Source organism: Bos indicus, chromosome 13 (assembly GCF_029378745.1).
Source record: "Bos indicus isolate NIAB-ARS_2022 breed Sahiwal x Tharparkar chromosome 13, NIAB-ARS_B.indTharparkar_mat_pri_1.0, whole genome shotgun sequence".
Taxonomy (NCBI): Eukaryota; Metazoa; Chordata; class Mammalia; order Artiodactyla; family Bovidae; genus Bos; species Bos indicus.
In genome coordinates, this window is record NC_091772.1 from 67,526,212 (window position 1) to 67,548,301 (window position 22,090).

Consider the following 22,090-nt stretch of genomic DNA (forward strand, 5'->3'; position numbering starts at 1 on the left):
AAGTTCCTTCTTTGGCTGATATTGATGTGGAATATCTAATTGCCCCAAATCCTTCCTGTCTAAGATCAGAAAAATTTAGCTTCACTCATTCTGCCTTGGCCAAATAGCCAGACTTTTCTTCAACTACTGGGCAAGTTGAAAAGTGCAGACCCCTAAATAACACAGCATTATTTGACCTGCAAAAGAATTCTCCTTCCCTCACCATTCTTTCCCCTTCTCTCACCATCCTCTACCTTTTCTATCCCTCTTTTCTTTACTCCCTTTCTCCATCCCTCCTTCCCTCCCTCCCTCCCTTCCCGCCTTGGAAAGACTCCCAATGCGCTGTCCTTGGTGCTGACTCGTTTTTCTCCCTTGTTCAGCTGGGGAAGGAGGTGGCAAGCAAGTGAAAAGATGTGGAATCCCACACAGCTAGTGAGTGTTGAAGCTGGGGACATTCCCCAAAGTAAATTCTGTGCCTTGGGCATGATCATAACTGTCACAGTGCCCCTCAGAAAGATAAGATACTCAGAGATGTTGACCTGGCCTGGAGATGCCAGTCTGGGTGTTGCCCCCTCCCCACAGTCCTTGACTTCCGAGCTCAGGGCACAGACACCTAGCGCTTATCTGGGTACCCTAGGGAGTGCTATTGGTATGGTGATGGCTCCACTGGGACGGTGAACGTGGAGCCCAAGCAGGATACACAGGCCGGAGATAAGGCCAAGAACAGATTCCCTTTGGCGCTCAGGTGCTGTTCATCAGAAATCAACAGCCCCACAACCCTGGCTGGTGACAGGCACAGGATGATAACAATGCCACATGATCAGTAGCCTTGGAGGACAGGCTGTCACTGGTTCAGAGAGATAAGAGAACAATGAGCAACCCCTCCAACTAGGGAGGGGCCCTCACGGAGCCTACAGGGCAAAGCAGCAAGAGCTGAAGCTTGTCTCTGACCCCCACACCTCAACAGGGCCCACTCGTCTCAGCAGGCCTGGAGTTCTCTTCTGTCACCCAGGGACCCCTTGCCCCCATTACACACCCACTTTCTCGACCCCTGTTCTCTGGAGTTAATCACTGTATGTCTAGAGCACAAGTGTTCAAGGCTGATAACAGATAAGAGGTGAGTGCAGGGAGACAGGGAGAGGGGCCATCCCAGCCCGACATGAGAGGTCCAGGACAGGGCCTGGAGCCCCCGCCCCTTACCAAGGCTAAGTCCAACAGAATCTGCCTGGCAAAGGTTTCCTCTTGATGCCAGAAGGAAACCTCATCCCGGCAAGTGCCAAGTGAGGCCTGAAGACACAAATATTTGCTCAGCTTCTGCCCTTCTTGTTCAAATAGGGCTTTGGCTTTGCAGCTGGAGGCTGTCTGCTATAGCAAGGAAGTGAGAAATCAGTGAGGGTGGAAGAGTGTGTAAGAACAGCAATTGCTCATGGGGCCAGTAATGAATTCCCCCAGGCTCACAGCTACTGGAATCCATTAGCTCATCAAAGCAGCTAAATAACACCTCTGCCCCTTTAGGAGACATCTGTTCAAACAAAGGCAACCTTTCCCCTCACCATCAGTCTCCTCTGCACCCCTGTGTCTGTCCTGCCCTGACTATGGCTGAGTCAGTTGAGCTAGGTCATGTGTTGCTGCCTCTCTGTTCCCCAGGCTGTTATTTCAACAAGGTGTGTTGTTATAACCGAGACCTTGACTGTGTGCTGCTGTGGGGCTGTGTTCCATATGGGCTTCTTTTTGTTTGTATGTAAGAGTCCATGTTAGCTGCCGTGGACTGAGTTGCGTGTGGGTGGGTGTGTGTATGTGTGTGTGTGTGTTTTCGACACCAACTTGCTGTGCAACTGTATTATGTGGTGTGTGGCTATGTCACCACAAGACTTGAAAGTGTTTTTTTTTTTTCCATGCTGTGACAACTTGTGTGCCATGTGTTATCACAAGACGTTGTGTTGCTATGTCATTTGGTATTGCGCTGTGAGACTTCTGTTCTGTGGATGTGTGTTTAATGCACATACATTTTAACACCGAGTTTGTACATGGCTAAATTATGCCATCTGGTCATGCACAAAGGGACATGGACTTCGGTTGGACTGTGTGACACTCCAAGAATTAAAGAGTGTGCTGTTTGTGGTGGAGTTAAGTGCCACGGCCGGGCTCAGTGAGTTTTAGCAGGATGCCTTGTTGTGACTGCTGGTGTGAACACCTAAATCTGATTTCTTTCCCTGTGGACCCTAAGATGCACCTGGCCAGATGTTGCAGATGTGACTGGATGGTAGATGGAGCGAGTACTACCTCTTGACTCCTCAGTGAAGGGCCAAGCCCTGAATCCTATGAAGGACCCATCATGGGCAGAGGCAACATGCAAGAGGCAGCCAACCCAAGAACTGGTCAAGAGAGAAGGACCCTGAAGAGAAGGGTTGGGTAATACAGCAACAACCAAACCCAAGGATGCAGGCAGGAGGTCAGGTAGGGGCAAAGGCAGGGCTTGAAGATTTCCAGAACTGACCAGCAATTCCCTGCTGCCCCCTTGCTGTAATGGGGTTAGGTCTAGGTTAGGACTAGCAAGGTCCATGTGCATCAGATCCACCCAGGATATTTGTTTAAACTCAGGTTCCTAGGCCTGTAACCAAAGATACTGATTTAGTAGGACTGGGGTAGGGCCCTGGTGTCTATATTTTTAACAAAAACCCAAGGGGACCACACTTGAAGAAACATTCAATTCCAAGAACCCTAGGAAAGATGCTAAGAACATGAGGCACAGTAAGGATCTCAGGGTAAAAGAAGGAAAGAAGAGAGGAAAAAGGAGAAAGGGGAGGAAAGATGGAGAAGGGTGATGCAGCAGGCATCACATCTTGTGAGCATTCCCCATCTCAGTTTGTGTCCTAAGGGCTCTTCCCCTGAGCCGGTGCCTGGGGCAGTCCTGAGGGCCTGGGATTCCACCCTCAGCACTGAGCTGCCCTCAGCTCATGCTGCTTGGCAGTTGGGGGGTGGGGGGGCAGTAAATGCCATGCTTCCTCATTCCTTGGGCAGCACAGGTGTGTTCTGCACTGTCTCACAGGCTCCCCAGTGGGATTGAACCCCAGCTGCCCTGACCAATACCTGCTCAATAATCCCTCTCCTGTTTGTTTCTTGGCTGGCTTCCCTTCCCTCTCTTGCTTGCTCTCCTACTGGGCTTCCCAGGATCACCTACTATTAAAATCCTTGTCTCAGGACTGGCATCTTGGGGATCCCAGCCTATGATGGGTAAGAGGAAGGACCCCAAGTCTCCTCAGTGTGAAGAGTCAAGAGGTGCTGGGTGGAGCTGACCCATTGGAAGAACAACTGGGGAGAGGAGAGCCAGGCTGCCCCTCCCATTGGCTGTTTGAGACCCTCCCCTGGTTTGGGGGTGGGAGGAGGGGCTACAGCTGTCTGTGCTCACACTGGAGGAATAAGTAGAGGTTATCTCATTGCACCTGTTTCTAATCTGGTGTTTGAGATTCCTGATCAATTTGATGAATCCTTGGAAGTCTCCACATTCAAAATATTCTTGAGAACATGGGGTATGATCCCCTGGGCCTGGCAGTTCCACTCAGAGACAACTTCTAGGGCCACCCTCTTAGCCCCTGGCCTGGGGAGGCAGCAGGAAGCCTGGGCAGGATCTGCTGAAAGCTCCAGCAGCTCCAGTTGTGGAGGCCTCCTTCCAGCTCCATCTGGATGGAATTCCTCTGCTCAGACTGTTTGGAAGCGCGGCCCGCACTATCAGATGCCGCCGGTCTCTGGTAAAGCCAGCCTGTCTCCCTGGGGCAGCCCAGCCATCTGCTTTGGAAATTTCCTACAGGAATGGACTGTATGAAAAAAAAAAAAAAGCCTCTCTAGGATGAGACCCAGCTGCCCAAAGATCAGCCCCCGTGAGAAGAGATTTGGGGCTTTGTTCTGGGGTCACTTCAGTGACACTCGCTGACACACATCCAGCCCTTCTCAGTCTACACAGCCGCATTCCAGCCTTTCCCCCAGTGTGGAAAGTGAGGCTCTGGGTCTGATCTGTGAGTCCACGCATCTTCACTAGAACAGTGAATATGTGCATTGCAGATGCTATGCCCTGATGAGCAGATGGCTGCCCAGGGCATCATGGCGAGGATTCTGAAGCTGTATTTGATCTCAGAAGATGGTTACAGAGAGGCTTGGTGATGACTTGGAGCCTGGAGTGAGCAATGTCTCCAGACTGTTATTGCCCTCACTTCACATTCCCTTGGCCACCTCCATGCTCATTCCCAGCCTCGACAGACGTTCCAGAGTCTGCTGGCAACTCCCCATCTCAAGTGCCTGGATGATTTTTGTCCCCATCCTGAAGGCTCTCTGGTGCCATGAGACTTGGCCCAGCCCATTCGCAGGGCAATTTGGAAATGCTGGGGGCCAGGAGAGCTGGGGATCAATAATCCACTTTGTCCTTTAGTGGGTCAATTCTGAGTCATGTTGTATAATTCCTCAGAGTGTCTCTAATGGGATGGAGCCCCAGTGGCCCACCACGGCAGCTCACTCGTCCGCACACCCTCTTTTCCTTGGCTTTCTCCCTTCCCACTCCCTCACTGAGCTCCCTAGGTTCATCTCACAAATAAACTGCTTACACCCAAGTTCTTGCTTTGGGAGGAATCTGAACTAAGACAAGAGTGATGGCAAATGCGTCCACCCACCCCAATGCCACACTTAGTGGCATCAGCTCTCTGGCAGCGCCAGGATGGGAGGTGGTGGGGTAGGTACAAAGGCAAATGGGTCACAGTCACAGCCTTGGAAGGCCCAGGGTGTTGGGGCAGGTGGACATCTAATATTAATCAGTATGTCCTGAGAATGCCTAAGAATCAATGCCTTTGAACTGTGGTGCTGGACAAGACTCCTGAAAGTCCCCTGGACAGCATGAAGATCAAACCAGTCAATCTTAAGGGAGATCAACCCTGAATATTCACTGGAAGGACTGATGCTGAAGCTGAAGCTCCAGTATTTTGGTCATCTGATGCAAACAGATGACTTACTGGAAAATCCCCTGATACTGGGAAAGATCGAGGGCAGAAGGAGAAGAGGGCATCAGGGGATGAGATGGCTGGATGGCATCACAGATTCAGTGAACATGAACTTGGGCAAACTCAGGGAGATGGTGAGGGACAGGAAGGCCTGGCATGCTGCAGTCCAAGGGGTTGCAAAGAAGTGGGCATGACTGGGTGACTGAACAACAACAATGTCCTGAGTAAAGCAAGACAGGGGGAGTGTGGGAAAGAGAGCTTGTCTCTGGAAAAGGTAGTCCAATGGGCTGAACCTTAAAGATGAACACGATTTCTTGTGCTCCACATTAATGATGTGCTGTTAGCTCTTCTTCCGGAAGCACTGTCTTCACCTCCTGCTTCCTGGAGTGAGTCTCATCCTTTCACAATGGCTGTTACAGCTCCAGAAGCTCCCTTTACAGCACTCCACACCTCTGGCTATTGCTTGATTTTTTGACCAAACATCTAACTCCCCAACTAGGTCACGAGTCCTTGTGAGCAGACCTGGCCTGGTTTTGTTGACCCGTCAGTCTCCAGCATGGACAGCATCTCTTTCCCCTCCTTGAGGCCACCGCCTGAGGTTCAACTTCACTGCCTCTCACCTGGATTCTTGTACCTGCCTCCTCACTGGTCTCCCTTCTGCTTCAAAGCCACCCCAAACAACTGCTGGTGACCCATCCGCACTTCCCCACCCCCCAGTGGCTGTAGTCAGATCCCTTCCCTTGGCCAAGGGGCTAATTCTGACCTTGATGAAAAGGGATTGTATCTAGTGCCTGAACTGTTCATGCCTACCCACTGAGCCATAGCCCTGCCCCGAGAATGCCCCTGTGTACAAGTTTGTGGACTGAGGCAGAGCTGTCTCCTTTTAATCTTGCGGAACACCAGGATTTCTCCTCCTCCAGGAAGTCTTCCCAGCCCTCTTCCCTTGGGCCGTGTTAGGTGCCTCCCTCCTCTGTCCTCAGTCTGCTCTGCTTCCCTCTGGCATCTGCTCTCCAGGACTTTATTAGATCTGAGTCCTTGCCCACAAGCCCATCAGCCCAGCCGCCTCCAGGTCCCCTCTTTCCCTAGAGACTGCCCTCCTTGGCCCCCCAGCCCTGGCCCAACCCATGCGGTGAGGTCACCACATTGCCCCTCTTCACAGATCCCTGCTGCCACCCTCACCCTGAAGTGGATGCTAGGACCCCCAGCCCCAGCTCATCCGTGCCCTCTGATTGGCAGTGTCTGGCTCTGTGCCAGGTCAGCTCCCAAATCCCAGGGCCTCTTCTTCTTCACCAGCCTAAGCTGCTTGACCCTCCCCCATGGATGGAAAGCCCTGGTCCCTTTCTAGGACTGACCCCTGCTCCAGCCAACGAAATACTTGCAATTTCCCAAATGCACCTATTGCCACCTCTGAACCTTGTTAGTTGCCCTCCCAATACCCTCTTCACCTGGACAACTCCATCGAGGCCCACATGGCTCAACCCAGGTGTCACCTCTTCCTAGAACTCTTCACCCTTAAGCTAGAACATCACTCTCCCCCTATTCTTCTGATCATGACACTCTTTCTTTGGGTGGCAACCTCTCCCCACATTACACTGCACCTAAACGACCTAAGGTGAAACCCCCTCTATGTCCTTGTTCCAGGTCGTGATCAATGGCTTCCTGAAGCCTGATATTTAGAATGCAATGTGACTCGTGTCACCTTGTAGCTCTCATCTTCCCAGTTTGTTTTGTCTGCTCCCTTGCCCCCTCCACATTTGCCATTCCCTGTTCCCAGACCTTGTCTAGAGCTTTCCCAGGTCAGGGGATGAGAAGCAGCCCAGATGCCCCCAAGTGCCATCTCAGCATTTGCCCGCTACAGAGAGGGGCAGCTGGACATTCAGACGCTAGGGGATAAGAACCGAGGTGCATGCACGGGAGTGAGGTGAGGTTGGCACTGCCCCCGAGCTCCTAGAAATGTGGGATTTGACAGCGCTGGGATGGAAACTCAAATTTGCTACGTACTAGCTGTGTGACCTTGGGCAAAGCACTTCAGTTCTCTGAGTCTTGACTTTCTCCTTGGTAAAATGGAGGTATTAATATCAGTACTTGCTCCGCAGGGTTGCTGTGAGAGTCCAGTGAAGTCGTGAGAAGGAAGTGCTTAGCTTACACCTGATGTGTAGTCTGAGCATCACCAAATTGTAAAAATAATTCTCACGAGGCATCAATTAGAAAACCTCCACCACTTTTCCAGCCAGAGCAGTGACCAGGAGTAGACTTTTTGCTCAGACCTGTCTGTGCTTGATTTGTAAAGATTCAGGATCCTTCAAGACGCAGCTTTGGGGGTACTCAGGGACAAGTCCCCCGAGTCAAGCCAGATGCTGTTTGAGAATTTGTGTTGAGGACCTGGGTCATGGAAACCCTGGAGGTGGTGAGGCTGAGGGGGCAGTGCGAATCTTGGCCGCAGGGCTGCAGAAGGGGAGCCTTCAGCTGCAGCCTTTCTTTTGGGCGTCCTCATCAGAGCTGTTCTTAGAGGCAGAATGCTTAAGCCATCAGCCTTGGCCAAAACACAAACTCCCAAATGGAGGATGAGACATCCACCCATCAGCAGTGTCCGGATAGATGGAGTACCACCTAGACCAGAGAGGGTTCAGCTGCAGATCCCCAGACTACATATCTTCCATTGTCTGCCAGTTCTTTTGCCCAGGATCGTACCTGTAATTCTCTTTCATATCCAGGCTGAGCTCCCAACTTTTGGTGCTGAAAGCCCTCCCATAAGCTCTGGCTTCGACCATGTGAACTCACCCCTGTATCCTCTGGGCCCCTTTCTGGTCTCTAGTTTGAGATTTTGCATTTGCTTGTAATACCAGAAAGTGTCGCATAAACTTGAATATTTATTTCCAACACAGGAGAGGTGAATGAAGGATGACCAGCACAAAGGACTGTCCCCTTCTACAGTCAAGGCAGACATCACCAATTGATCAGCTAATTTTTCTCACTGAGGATCCAGTTAACCTAAGACTCCTGCAAGCCCCTGCCAGATGATTAATAAACCTGTTTCATGCATGCAAAGGTCTTTGGGCCCAGGCGTAGCAATGATAATGATAATATTACTGACTATAATGGTGATTATGGTGACAATGGAGATGATAATGATTTTATTTACAAACATACCTTGTGCTCCGAGGCTTGCGAAGTGCTGTCAACTGCATTACTTCCACTGTGTACGCCTACAACCCTCAAAGTTGGACTTCCCGGGTGGCACAGTGGTAAAGAACCTGCCTGCCAATGCAGGAGACCTGGATTCGATTCCTGGGTCAGGAAGATCCCCTGAAGAAGGAAATGACAACCCACTCCAGTATTCTTGCCTGGGAAATCCCACGGACAGAGGAACCTGGAGGGCTACAGTCCATGGGGTCGTAAAAGAGTCGGACATGACTGAGCATGCACGCCAACAGCATTTTTTTCCTCAAACATGCTCGGAAACAAATTCCCCACAGAGGAGCTTCCCTGGTGGTCCAGTGGTTACGAATTCACTTTCCAATGCAGGGGACCTGGGTCTGATCCCTGGTCTGGGAACCAAGATCTCACATGCCACGGGGCAACTAAGCCCACGTGCCTCGACTGAGCCTGCGCATTCTAAAGCCCGTGGGCCAGAACTAGAGAAAAGCCTGCATGCCGCAACGAGGATCCCACATGCTGTTACTAAGACCCGACACAGACACATAAATAAATAGTAACTAAAAATTTTTAAAAAGCCCCACAGAGAACGCTGATGGCTAGGCCTGGGTCAAATTTCTGTCTCTGGAATCTGCAGGGTTGGCACCATACCATAGGAACCGAGAAGGATTATTATGAAATGGGGAGGGGAGCGGATGATTCTCCAAGAGAATGGATTCTGGAGGTAGAAAAACGCACAAGTCGATGGGCGTGTGACTGCCTGCTCCCCTCCCTCTTTTCCTGGATGAGGAAAGTGGCTGCTCAGAGATGGCAAGTGCCATATCCAAAATCACACAGCCAGTGGGTGGGAAAGCCAGGATGAGAACCCAGGGTCCGAAAACTCTGAGTTCTGAATTTTTTTCCCTTCACAATAGCCACTTCTCAGAGGCTAAAGTGACCCTTACTATCTTCGAGAAATCATCCAAGACACGGCACTTAAGGTGGTGCTGACAAGTCAGTAAGTACCACTGACCAAGACCACAAGGCTTTTTTTTTTTCTTTTCTGCTTAAATATTTTTAAAATTTATTTATTTAAATTGGAAGATAATTACAATATTGTGGTTTTGCCTTACATCAGTATGAATTGGCCACAAGTACACATGTCCCCTCCCTCCTGAACCCCCTCCCACCTCCCTCCCCAGCCTATCCCCCCAGGTTGTCACACAGAATGGGCTTTGGATGCCCGGCTTCATGCACCGAACTCGCACTGGTTATCTATTTTACATATGGTAATGTATATGTTTCAATGCTTTTCTCTCAAATCATCCCACCCTCTCCTTCTCCCACTGAGTCCAAAAATCTGTTCTTCATGTCTGTCTCCTTTGCTGCAGGGCTTCCCAAGTGGCGCTAGTGGTAAAGAACCCACCTGTCAATTCAGGAGACACAAGAGATGTGGGTTCGATCCCTGGGTGAAGAAGATCCCCTGGAGGAGGGCTTGGCAATCCACTCCAATATTCTTGCCTGGAGAATCCCATGGACAGAGGAGCCCAGCAGGCTACAGTCCATAGGGTTGCAAAGAGTTGGATATGACTAAAGTGACTTAGCATGCACAGCACACTCCTTTACTGCCCTGTACATAGGAACGTTGGTACCGTCTTTCTAGATTCCATTTACATATGTATCTCAGAGGACAGAAGGCACCTCTCCTCTGCCATGGTTCCTTCCCAAATGGCCTGGGCATGGATTCAGAGGGGACAGCAGAGGCCAGAAGAAGAGGGACACTCGTCTCTCAGCCGTCAACCCGCCCAGGCCCAGGCGGGAACTGCCCTGCATCCTCCATCTAGGTGACAGCAGGAGTGCAAATAGGCAATTAATTACTGCCTGGCGGCCACTGGCTCCTCTCCGCCTCTGCTCAGCCAAGTGTGTAATGGAAATGGGACCAAAACAGACTCTCCTGCCCAGAGGGACCCTGGCCCTGCTCAGCAGAGGATAAGCTCCAGGGGAGCCAGGGAAGGGGCTGAGATGCAGAGGGGAGTTTATCAAATCAATGAGCTTCCCCTGGCACCCCATCCCTCACCTTCCCCTGACTTTCAGCTGCAACACAATCTTCCCAGGGTCCCACTCAGAAGAGGGCCCTCCCTAAACCTCCCTGGTGGTCCAGTGGATAAGAATCTGCCTGCCAGGGCAGGGGACATGGGTTTGATCCCTGGTCCAGGAAAATTCCACATGACACAGGAAAACTAAGCCCTAGAACAGTAGCTACTGAGCCCACGTGCCTGTGCTCTGCAACAAGAGAAGCCACTGCAATGAGAAGCCTACTACCTCAACAAAGAGTAGCCCCGCGTGTTGCAACTAGAGAAAGCCTGTGCCCAGCAATGAAGACCCAGTCCAGCCAAAAATAAACACATAAATATTAAAAAAAAGAAGAAGTAGGCCCTTCCTAGCAGCCTGAGTATAGGAGTGTCATTGACATTCATCTCAAGTCATATCCATAGCAATGTGTTGGGGAGGGTCCTACATACTTTACAAATATGATCCCTTTAAATCATCAAGTCAGTCTTTTGATGTAATTTTTTATCCCTATTTTACAGATGAGAAAAGTTGCGACCCAGAGAAGTGAAATGGACTCTCAGGAGGTGAGATAATGTAGTGGATGGAGGAAAGACCCACTCAGGTCCCTGACTATTCATTTGGCCCAGGGGAGTTACTGAACTTCTCTGTTCCTCAGTTTTCTCGTCAATGCAGTGATGATGGTCATACTCACCTCACTGTCCTAGGGTTACTAGGACAGTGTTCCATGTGAAGCATTTAATAAATGGTAGCCATGTGGCTTTGGGAGATAGCTGCTATTATATCGTTGTTCTATCACAACTTTAAAATAGTAAATGCACCAGAGGCATAAAGTGGATCATAACACATACTATTTGCATCCCAGGCAGATGGCAAACACAAGGATGTTCCACTAAGGAACTTTTCATTCACACAAAATCTCAGGCACATTTGTAATCTTAATACCCTGCCTTCTCTGTCCCTTACTAGCCAACATCTCAGTTGGTTATTATTTTCTGTGCTTTGTATTAAAAATATAATGGGAATTTCCAGAGGAACAATGTAAATTCTGATGATGAATTTGCTTTTATAAAACTCAGACACACACACACCCTTGCTAGAGATTCTTAGAAATCTTCCCTCCCAAACTAGTTGAAAAATCGTTGCCCCAGAATAGGGAAAATTGACTCCCCCAGCCCTCCATAAAAGCAGATTGGTGGATGTGTGGGCATGGTGCAGGAAAGGTAAGAAAGGGAAAGACCCAGTCCATATCACTGTCCTACAAAGGACAAGTCAGTAACTAAAGTAAGGGCTTCTCTGGTGGCTCAGACGGTAAAGAGTCTTCCTGCAATGCAAGAAACACTGGTTCAATCCCTGAGTTGGGAAGATCCCTAGAGAAGGGAATGGCTACCCACTCCAGTATTCTTGCCGGGAGAATCCCACGGACAGAGGAGCCTTGTGAGCTACAGTCCATGGGGTCACAAAGAGTCAGACACAACTGATCAACTAACACAAACTAAAGTGAGCCAGGGACTGCCCCCGCCCCCAACTCACAGCTTGGCTCCCCCAAGCCTCTGAGCCCTGAGGAAGGGAGTCTGGGCTTATTCATTTCTGCTGCCCCGGCATCTTGCATGGGCCCCAGAATAGAGCAGGAGATTGGTGAGCACTGAATAAATGGTGAATGAACATGACATATCTATTTGCGGGAAGCGGTAGAATATAAAGAAAAGAAAGAAGGAAAAATAATTAGAGAATGCTATTTTTAGCTCCTTCAGAATGTTAAGTAGCTTCTCTATTCTGATGTGAAAGATCTCCAAAGATAAATTAGGCAAAAAAATAATAATAAACCCAAAAGGCATAACAGTGCACTACCTCTTGTGTGACTAAAAAAGGAAAAAAGGACAATAAGAAAATATATTTGTACTTGTTTGTATATTTCCACTTGTGGTGTAGGCAAATGGGAAGAAACCAGTAATAGTAGTTGGGGAGAATCAGAAGGCGGGTGGATGGGAAACAGGTGTTAGAGGAGACTTTTCATTGTATACATTTTATACATTTTTTCTCAACCATGTTAACAGAAACTAAACCAAGAAAGGAAAACAAAACAGGAAATATCCACTCCAAGAAAATGCTAAGTGAGAGTGGCCCTCTTGTTTGGAGAAAAAAGAATGCTTAGTTAATACCTATTTACAACTCATATTCTCAGGGACTTAGCTTAATTAAGGACTTAGACATCCCCTAACCTATTGATCTTGGCCCAGAAAGCATTAGGTGAATTCCCTGGAGCCCTGAGCTTTCCAGAATCATTTCCTTAAATTCCACATCTCTCTTGTCGTAGCCTCTGCATCCTCCATGATGGCAATGGGACAGATGGCAGGAAAGAATTCTTGGCGGGGCGGGGGGGTTGGGAGGGTGGTCAGAGGCCAGCTTAGAGGAGGGGCAGGAAGGGGAAGTGGGGAAGGGCCTGATTACAAGAGGCCAAGGAACAAAAAGAAGGAAACCTCACTGTTCCTGCCTTCCCCACCTTTCCTCTCCATACCCACCAGCCAAGAAAATCGAATGATCCAATTTCTTGGCAAGATACTTGAGCCAACCAGGCGTGGACTCAGGTAGGCACCCTCTCTGATCTCCAGAGGCAGGGAGCACCCCCCTGGTGTCAGGGTTACTAATAGCCCAGTGTGGAGGTCGCCTCAATGCTTTTACACAGCGTCAACCATGGAAGGCCCACTGCGGGAACAGAGCAAGGGTGGGATGTGGGGGTGGCAGGGATGGGAGGGCGGCAGGTGGGATGGGGCATGACCTGTAGCATCTGCACCTGAGGGCAGCATTGATTCAGGAGCCAGAGGGAGGAGGCCAAAGGCTGGGGCTGACTGGCCCCACTCCGAGAGCCTTGGGTGTTGTTCAGGCATAAGGATCTCTCCCTGTCTACAGAATCTAGACTCAGAGACCCTGCAGAGAGGACCTCCTGCCTCAAACAGGCCTATGAATTTCTAACATGGATGGACATCCTCTACAGGAGGCACTTTGGTGAGCACATTCATTTGACTTTTACACCTCTGCGTGGAGGAGGCTCCTTGCCTTTCAGGGACCTTCTTTTTTTTTTTTTTTTTTTTTAGCATTTATTTATTTATCTGGCCGCACCAGGTCTTAGTTGAGGCATGAGGGATTTTTCATTGCAACATGCAGTCTCTTAGTTGTGACTGATGGGATCTAGTTCCCCAACCAGGGATCAAACCTAGACCCCTTGAAATGGGAGCGTGGAGCCTTAGCCACTGGAGCACCAGGGAAGTCCCTTAGTGACCTTCATTTAACAGACAAAGTAGCCCAGCCTGTGAGTCCCTAAGAGAACAACCCCTGTCTTGGTCTGCAGCTGCCAAGATCAGGGCCAGAGGGAGGCCTCCAGCAGGCTTGTGGAGAGCCCCATCCTTTGAGTCCTGCCCTAAAGCCCCTGCCGTGATGTCATCCCCCTGGCAGCGGTGACAGGCTGGGTCTGGGCCGTGGTCTCTGGTGTGAACAAATGCCCTTTTCAGAAAAGGTCTGTTCCAAGGATGGATCGCCTATGGGATCCAGCCTCACATCTCCACCTGTGAGTGTCCTCTTAGGCTGAACATGATCAAAGCTGGTAATAATAACAACATTAATCACAGCCACCATTTACTGAGTATTTACTAGAAGGGATGGGACTTTAATGCACATGATCTTATTTAAACCTTGCAGCAACCCTACAAACCAGGCAGACGCTTGAGCTGCCAGACAGCTGGTCCACCTCTGGTGGTGACAGCTATGACATGAGAGGCTTGGGAGCTGTTGGCAGTTGTGTTCCCTCGACACGGAAGAAAAAAAAGGTGACACGTTAAGGAAACAGAAGTAAGGAACAGAGGGGACCCTGGTCCCAGCTCCTCTGAGGCCATGCTGCTTCCGGTTCTTCCAGAATTACCTGAGGCCCCAGCATCCTCCCAGGAACGCCCCTTTAGATTAACTAGTGGCTGAGGCTGAGGATTAATGAGAAACTACATTTAATGAAATGTTCTATTTTATGAGATAATTCTTTGCACATTAGATGGAAAAAGGTAGGCCTCAGTTAAGTGGTAGCTGCTATTCTTTTTAATGGATAATTTTCTTTATTCAGAACAATACACAGTTGAAAATTGGTTGCTATCACTTAAGAGAGTAAAGACCCAGCTCAAATACACGCCCTAACAGGCAATCTGTCTGTGTGGTACAGAAGGGCAAATTCTATTTTCTATGTACTGTTTTGAGCAGGGTGGGCTTAGAAAACCCCTTGGACAAGACAGGCTTGCGAGACTAGGAGAGTGGAAAGCATTCCAGCAGGGAGTACAGTCTGGACAATGGTCCAGGGGCTGGGATGAAAAGACAGGTCCCGCTGAAGTATAGATTGGGCAGCCTGAGACACAGCCTCACCTCCTCCTGTATCAGGGCTTGGGTGCCAGGGATGCTGGGCATACTCGCTTGGTAGTGCCTGTCAGGACGGTTTTGAGGCAACATCTAAGCAGTGACCTAAGAAAGCACAGTAAATAATACAAGCTAATATTCATGAAGGGTGTAATACATGTGAGACATTTTAGATGCTTTATCTCCTCTAATGTAATCTCTCTGCCACCCTGGGAGGAGGACCTGGTTATTGATGGTGAGGATGCTGAGGTTCTGTTAGGTGAAGTGAATCTCCTGGCCACACTTTCAAAGTGAAGATTGGATTTGCAGGTGGCCCTGCCTGCCTTCTGGGCTTCCCATGTGGGGCTAATGGTAAAGAGCTTGCCCGTCAGTGCAAGAGGCATAAGAGATATGGGTTCAATCCCGGGGTCAGGAAGACCCCCGGGAGGAGAAAATGGCAACCCATCCAGTATTCTTGCTGGAGAATCCCATGGACAGAGGAGCCTGGCAGGCTATGGTCCATAGGGTTGCACAGAGTCAGACATGACTGAAGCGACTTAGCACGCACTACCTGCCTGTCAGTGTGGGTTCTGAACCACAGAAATGAGAGTAACAGTGGGACTCGGGGTGGGAAAGAGGCCACTCCCTGGTCAGAGATCCAGTTTTACTGCTGGACAGGAAGATGCTAAGGCAGGCTGGGGTCAGGACACACAGGGTCTTCTTGGCTGTGAGTGCAAGGGAGGGAGTTTGGACTTCATCGTAAATGTGGTTGGAGGATAGATGGCGAGACTTAGCTTTAGAACTCTTCCGAGTCAGCATCACACAGGTGCAGTCTTCAGCTCAGGGGATGCTTGTGCATAGGCTTAGGGGGTGGGGGTAGTCACTGCCTACCTAAAAGACAAGGCTTCCTTCAGGGACCCTCATGTCTCTCACAGCCCGCCTTGGGGCTGGGTGCTGGAAAGAATTAGCTGAGGGGCTGGTTTCCAGCTGCCTTGCTCAGACCTTCTTCCTCTTGAGTGAGGAGCGAGCTGGGGCTTCTCAGCCAATCACTAAGCCCACCCTAAATAAGCCATAATGACTCTTGATTGCTCCTTTGTCGCTGGCTGGCTCTCAGCCCCACTTCCATCTGAAGCTGTGGGGAGGGGGAGGGGGACCAGGCAGACCGATGTGTGTGCTGGTCTCCTATTTTAGGATAAATGCATGTGCTGGGGGGCTGAGCCCCCAGGCTCTCAGAAATCCAGGTGTCAAGCATAGAGGAGCGGGGGTGGGTATGGAAGTGAATAGAACCAGTTCCTGCAGTGGGCAGGACCTGACAATCTGCAAGGCATCTGGCTAGAGGGCAGGATCACATCCCTCTTTGACTAATGAGTAACTGAGGCTCTGAGAGGGGTTAGTGTCCAATCATAGATTGTATATAATGGGACCAAGTAGGGTTTCATTAATTAATTCAGTCGACCAACATTTATTCAGCACTATGTGTCAGGGGCTTCCCTGATAGCTCAGTTGTTAAAGAATCTGGCTGCAATGCAGGAGACCCGGGTTCGATTCCTGGGTTGGGAAGATCCCCTGGAGAAGGGAACGGCTACCCACTCCAGTATTCTGGCCTGGAGAATTCCATGGTCTGTACAGTCCATGGGGTCGCAAACAGTCGGACACGACTGAGCGCCTTTCACTCTGTGTCAGGCACTGTACGAGGTGTTAAATATAAACCTAGAGCTTTGCTCATTGTGACCACAAGAATAGCTCACTTTCTTTGGATAAGTTTTTAAAATTTTGTTATTGAAATATAGTTGATTTATGAGAATAGCTCGCTTTCATCAAGCACATACTATGCGCCAGGTGCTTCCCTAGCTACTTTTAATGTGCGGTCTTGTTAATCCTTCCACCAACACTGCGAGGTAGGGCGGAATGGGTACTGGGAGGGGCGGAAAGTGTTTCTGTCTCCATCCTAAAGGGGCAGGTGGAGAGAACAGGGACTTTGGCGCTGAGAAGATGAGAAAGGTCCACAGGGGATGAGGGGTGACCTCATGATGGAAGACTGTGTGGGTGACTCCAGGAGATCCGATCAAGAACTCACATCCCGTGGAGAGTAGAGAGCCTAGGTGAACCGATCAGAATACACATGCGTGCACGTGAGAGTGTGCGGGCGTGCGCACGCACACACACACACACACACACACACACACACACACACACGGTCTTGTATTGAAGATCTTACTTGAACACAAAGCAAACGCCTCTTGCTCATCTTCCTCTGGACTCTGTATGCAGCTCTAAGCGCTGACCAGTTAAACAATGAATGTTCTACTCCTTGCTCCCAATCCTTCTAGGACAATCATTTTTATTCCCATTTAACAGAGGAGTAAACTGAAACTCAGGGACCCTGAGTCGTCTGCCTGGGTCACTCAGCCAGGAGTGGCAGAGGGGACTCTGGAGCTGAGCTCCCCCTTGGGCTGTCTCTGGACCTGTTCATCGTGGGTTCCCTGGGTACCTGGCAGGCAGTGGGCAGCAGCTCAGCTCAGCCCTTCACAGTAAAACAGCAAGCCCCTTCCCCCCTTCCCTCCCCCTCCCCACAGCCCAGCTCCGCTCAGAGCTATTAACCAGGTCACGCTGGCTTGTCCCAGTCCAATAGTTCCCTTAATTGCCTTTTTATAGCACGTCGTACCACTGTTCATTACGCTGTCATATTTCCCCTCGAAGGCAGCAGTGGGGGAGCCGAGCCGAGGATGGGGACCCGTCCAGGTGACAAGGGTTGTGGTGGGGGGGGCATCAATGTGTGAAGCTTATTTTCTACTTGGTCAGAATGAATTAAACGCACGCTTCTCACACTTGGCTAATACACGAGCCGCTTTTAAAGGGGGAAAAAAAATCACAGCCCCTGCCCAACAGTTGACAAATTATCTTTATTACGATTTTACTGAAATATGCACAAACATAAAGCTGGGTATAAATCCTTATCCTTTTAGCGTTATACAACTGGAAAAGCAAGCACAGTGTAGCCATGTGACACGAACAAAGCTACAAAATCAGAAATTTCAAAATGACACGATTAATTTCACGTGATGGATGATGCCTTGCTGAAATTAAATCGCCACTTGCACAGGGAATATGGTTCTGTATGCTGCAGCATTTGGTCCTCGTCTGTCGTTTTGTCATAAGGCCTATGACAATTAAAGCATTATTTGGTCATCCTGGGGATCTAGAATCTGCTGGTAGATTGTTTAGATGTAAAATAACACAACGTAAAATCCATCAATTCTGGGTGAGAGTCCATACATCCCAGGGTAAGAAGCAATATCCCAGGAGCCCTTATCAGCCGTGCTAGGCTAAGCCATCCTGTGGAGGAAGAAACATGCGCTCTTGGGACTGGAAAGCCCAGGACGCAGGGCCTAGCCCTCAAAGGCCACCCAGACTTTTGTGAAATGTGCAAGTTCTTCTGAGTACCTACTCTATGCCTGCACTGTGCCTCCCCCAACTCCCTGTCCCAGAGAAGATGCCTGGGTGGTTGGGAGGAAGATGAATGTGGCTAGAGAAGACATATACATCTGTCAGTGCAGGGAGCAGGCCCAAGAGCAGACATGGAGATCTGCTTGGCCAGTGGGAGCCACATCTGGACTTCAATCCCTCCCCGGAGTCCAAGGCCTGAGCTCTTCCTGGTGGACTCACCTAGAGAGTAGACATTATAAGATCAGCTCTGGTTCTGGATTTGAATTCTGGATCCACTCCCTAGCTGTGAGATATTGGGCAAGTTACTTAACTTCTCTGTATGCCAGCATCCTCCTCTGTAATGAAACCAACCCAAGCTCATAGAGATGCTATAAGGCAACAGTGAGAAACACAGACAAAGCAACTCATCCTAGAACCTGGCATGGAATAAGCATTGGCTAACTATTAATGTTGATGTCTCACCTGACTCCAGCTCTCAGCAGAACCGGAAAAGAAACTCCTAGAGTGAGCCCTTAGGCTGGAGGTCATAGAGCCATCATGAGTGGGCTATAGAGGATTTAAAACTCCATGCCACATTTTGTGTGTGTCTCTAGAGAGAAGATCTTCAGCCTCATCAGATGTTCAAGGAGGCTGTGACCTAGAAAAATCTTAGGCCACTGAACTAGTGCTAGCCAGGGGCTGGCAGGTCCCTCAGTGTCTTAGCTTGAGCAACATAACAAAATACAACAGACTGGGTGGCTTACACAACAACCATTTATTTTCTCACCATCTGAAGGCTGGAAGTCTCAGATTAAGATGTGGCAGGGTTGGGACTTTCCTGGTGGTGCAGTGGTTAAGAACCTGCCTTCCAATGCAGAGGACGTGGGTTTGATCCCTGGTCGGGGAATTAAGATCCCACATGTCTCATGGCAACTAAGCCTGTGTGCTGCAACTACTGAGCCCATGCACTCTGGAGCCCTCAAGCTGCAACTAGAGAAGCTGGAGTGCTGCAACAAAGACCCGATGCAGCCAAATAAATAAATATTAAAAAAAAAAAAAAAGATCTGGCAGGGTTGATTTCCGGTGAAGACTCTCTTCCTGGTCTATAGCTGGCCACCTTCTCACAGTACTCATATGGCAGAAAGAGCAACTAAGTTCTGGTACCGCTTCTTATAAGGTCACCAATCCTATTTTATCAGGGCCCCACCCTTATGACCTCACCTAACCTTATTTACTTCCATAGAGATCTATCTCCAAATAGTCACTTTGGGGGTTAGGGTTTCAACATAATGAATTATGAGAGGACACAGTTTGGTTCATATCACTCAGGGAAATGGGTTATCTGGGTGAGGGAAGGTTTTGACCAGTATTGATCCTTCTAAGCAAGGCTCATCCCCAATTCCCCTGGCTCCCTAAGTCTAACATCTCCCACTCCCACCATCCTTCCAACCTTCCCCCTTTCCCTGCCTGTGCCCAACCAGCACCATCTCCCCATGTCCAACCCTGTGGTTCCTACCTGAAACCTCTGAAGATGACAGCCGCTGAACCTAAGGATTGTGGGCATTTAAGGAGACAATCCCCAGAGTGCTATCAACAATGCCTGGCAGGCAAAGAGCACTCACTAAAGGTTAGCTCTGCACCAACAGGTCTGAAGGTCCAGGTCAGACCCACAGCACCTTTGCACTCCTGGAGTCCAGGGGCCTAGCAGCAAGGCTCACTGGAGTCACAGCCTCCACCTCAGCCGTCTCTCCCAGTTATAACTGGTGACCCAAGTATGCCCAAGGTTGCTGAGAGGTCTTGCAAAGAGTCCTTGAATATAGGTGTGTACCCCAAACCCTCTCTGTACAAAAATCATTCTCATATGTGTCTACATATGACTGACCTTCAACTATGTAGAGGGTGATGTAAGCATAAAAGAGGAATCCATTTAGCAGAGCTACAGAACTCAGACTTCAGAGCTGGATGTGTTTTCTTAACCAATTATCCTAAAAGTTCAGGGTGGGGGAATGGTTTTGGGATGTGGATGGAATCCAACCCATATGTTTATTGAGCGTCTGCTGTGCACTGGGGACCCAGTGGGGAATGAGGTCACCATTCTTCCTGCTTCCCAATGTGATAGAAAACTGCGTTCTCATAACGGCAGGAACTCTTGGTCTAACCCACCAAGTCCGATCCAGGGCTCCTTCTTCAGTTACAGGCAGCTTCTTCTGGTTTCAAGGCCAGGCCAGGCTGCGTCCCCAGTGTCCCCTGCTCCCTGGTCTCTTCTCAGAACCATCCACACAAAGGCACAAACCTGGAAGGCCAGAGGTCATGGAATCCAGCCTCTCTTGCCCTGAGGCTGGACTCCACTTGCTCTCGAAGAGGACATCCAGCCTCTGCCTGCATGCCTCCAGAGATGAGATGCTTTCTATTTCCACAAGGAAAAATGCCAGCATTTAAAAAATCATTTAATATATTTTAATATGTTTTACGCTGAGCCAGCAGAGATAGCATCTTCACCATCCACAGTGCCCCCGATTTGTCTCACCGAAGGGAGAAGAATTGGGGTCTTTGTTCTGGGTAGGGATTGCCCACTTGGAGCCCTCAGCCTTGAGGCCCCCTCTCAGCCCTGGTGCCCATGGACACAGCATCAGGAAATTTGATACTGGTTTGAGGCAAGACTGGCATGACTTTCTCAAGCCAATGCCCCAGCTTGACGGGGGGGGGGGGGGGGGGCGGCGTGGGGGAAGGGGAGAGGGTGATTTATAGAGTCAGTGGCTGCCCCTTTGGCAGGAAAAGGCTCACGACCGTCTATACTCTGAAAAAGGAAAAGGAGGGGGTCTGTCTGTAATCATTCAGCCCCGAAATGATGCTCATGATGTTGGCTTTCCAGGCCATTAATTCAAGGGCTCCATGCCCCACCCCCATGGTGCTGCCTGCTCCGGGAGATAAGCTTGATTCTGTTTAACCCCATGTATTCCCCCCAAAGTGTCCTCCATCTGTGCTAGCCAGGTGTTTAACCCTTTGGGTACCAAAATCATCAAAAATAGAAAAAAAAATCTCATGATGGGAGAGGGACCCCCGCCCTGGGCTCCAGGTGGTGGGACTGATTCAGAATACAGTTCATAGAACTTGGCGGGGGTCCTGGGAGTCCCTCACTGCACCCTCTCGGGCAGCCTAAGTCCCCCCAGAGGGTGGGACCTTATGTGGCCCTGGGAGGGGAGCCCCCACCCCCACTCCCAGGACAGACAACAGGGACTGTTCCTGCTCCCTCACCCCCCCTCCCCACCCCATTGTCTTAGTCACAGAACTAGGTTCTGACATTGGCCAAGAGGAAGCCTGTGGCATCTCTGTCTCTTTTGTGCCCCACTGGCTGCTGCCACTGCCTGGCGTGTCCTGCTCTGTCTCCCTGCTGCCTCTTCTAGCATTTTCCTTTTTATGTCTCCTCTGCCCCGTTCCTCTCTTTGTTCTCTCCTCTTTTCCCCTTCAGTGATCACATGGGGGTATTCTTGCTTCTGTGGGTGCCTGACAATTCATTGGTCGCTGTGAATCTGTGTGTGTGTGTTCCTGTGTCTGGGTGTCTATCAGCGTGTGGATGTGCTGGCCGGTGTCTGACCTGTGTGTGTTGCTCCGTCAATCTGTGTGAATCTACTGATGTACTTGAGTCTGTGTGTTGGTCCTCATTTCTTAGTGCATCTGTCAACTGGCTTGTCACACTCTGTGTGTGAGCAGATGTGTGTATGTGTGTGCTGTGTTTCAACTCAGGGGGCCAAGTGGCGGCAAATTCCTCTCTTGAAAGTGGCCCTAGAGGAGCTAGTGGAAGAATCTGGAGGCCGACAGCTTCACTAGAGCACAGGCTGGCTCATAACGAGCTAGGTAGGTCGTCCTCGTCCTCGTGGTCTCCTGAGGCTGCCTGCCAGGCCCCCTGCCCTTTGCCCTTCTCCTGTCCTTCATCCCTTTCCCTGAAGGTCAGCCCAGGACCGGAAGGGGTGAGGACAGGGAGGCAAGGCAAAGCCAGAAGGAGTGCATTCAGCTCACTTTGACTCAGCCCCAATCACAAGGCTTTTTCTTGTTGTACACTCACTTTCCTCCCAAACAATGAAAAATGGCCACCAGGTTATAGTAATAACAACAACAATAATAAA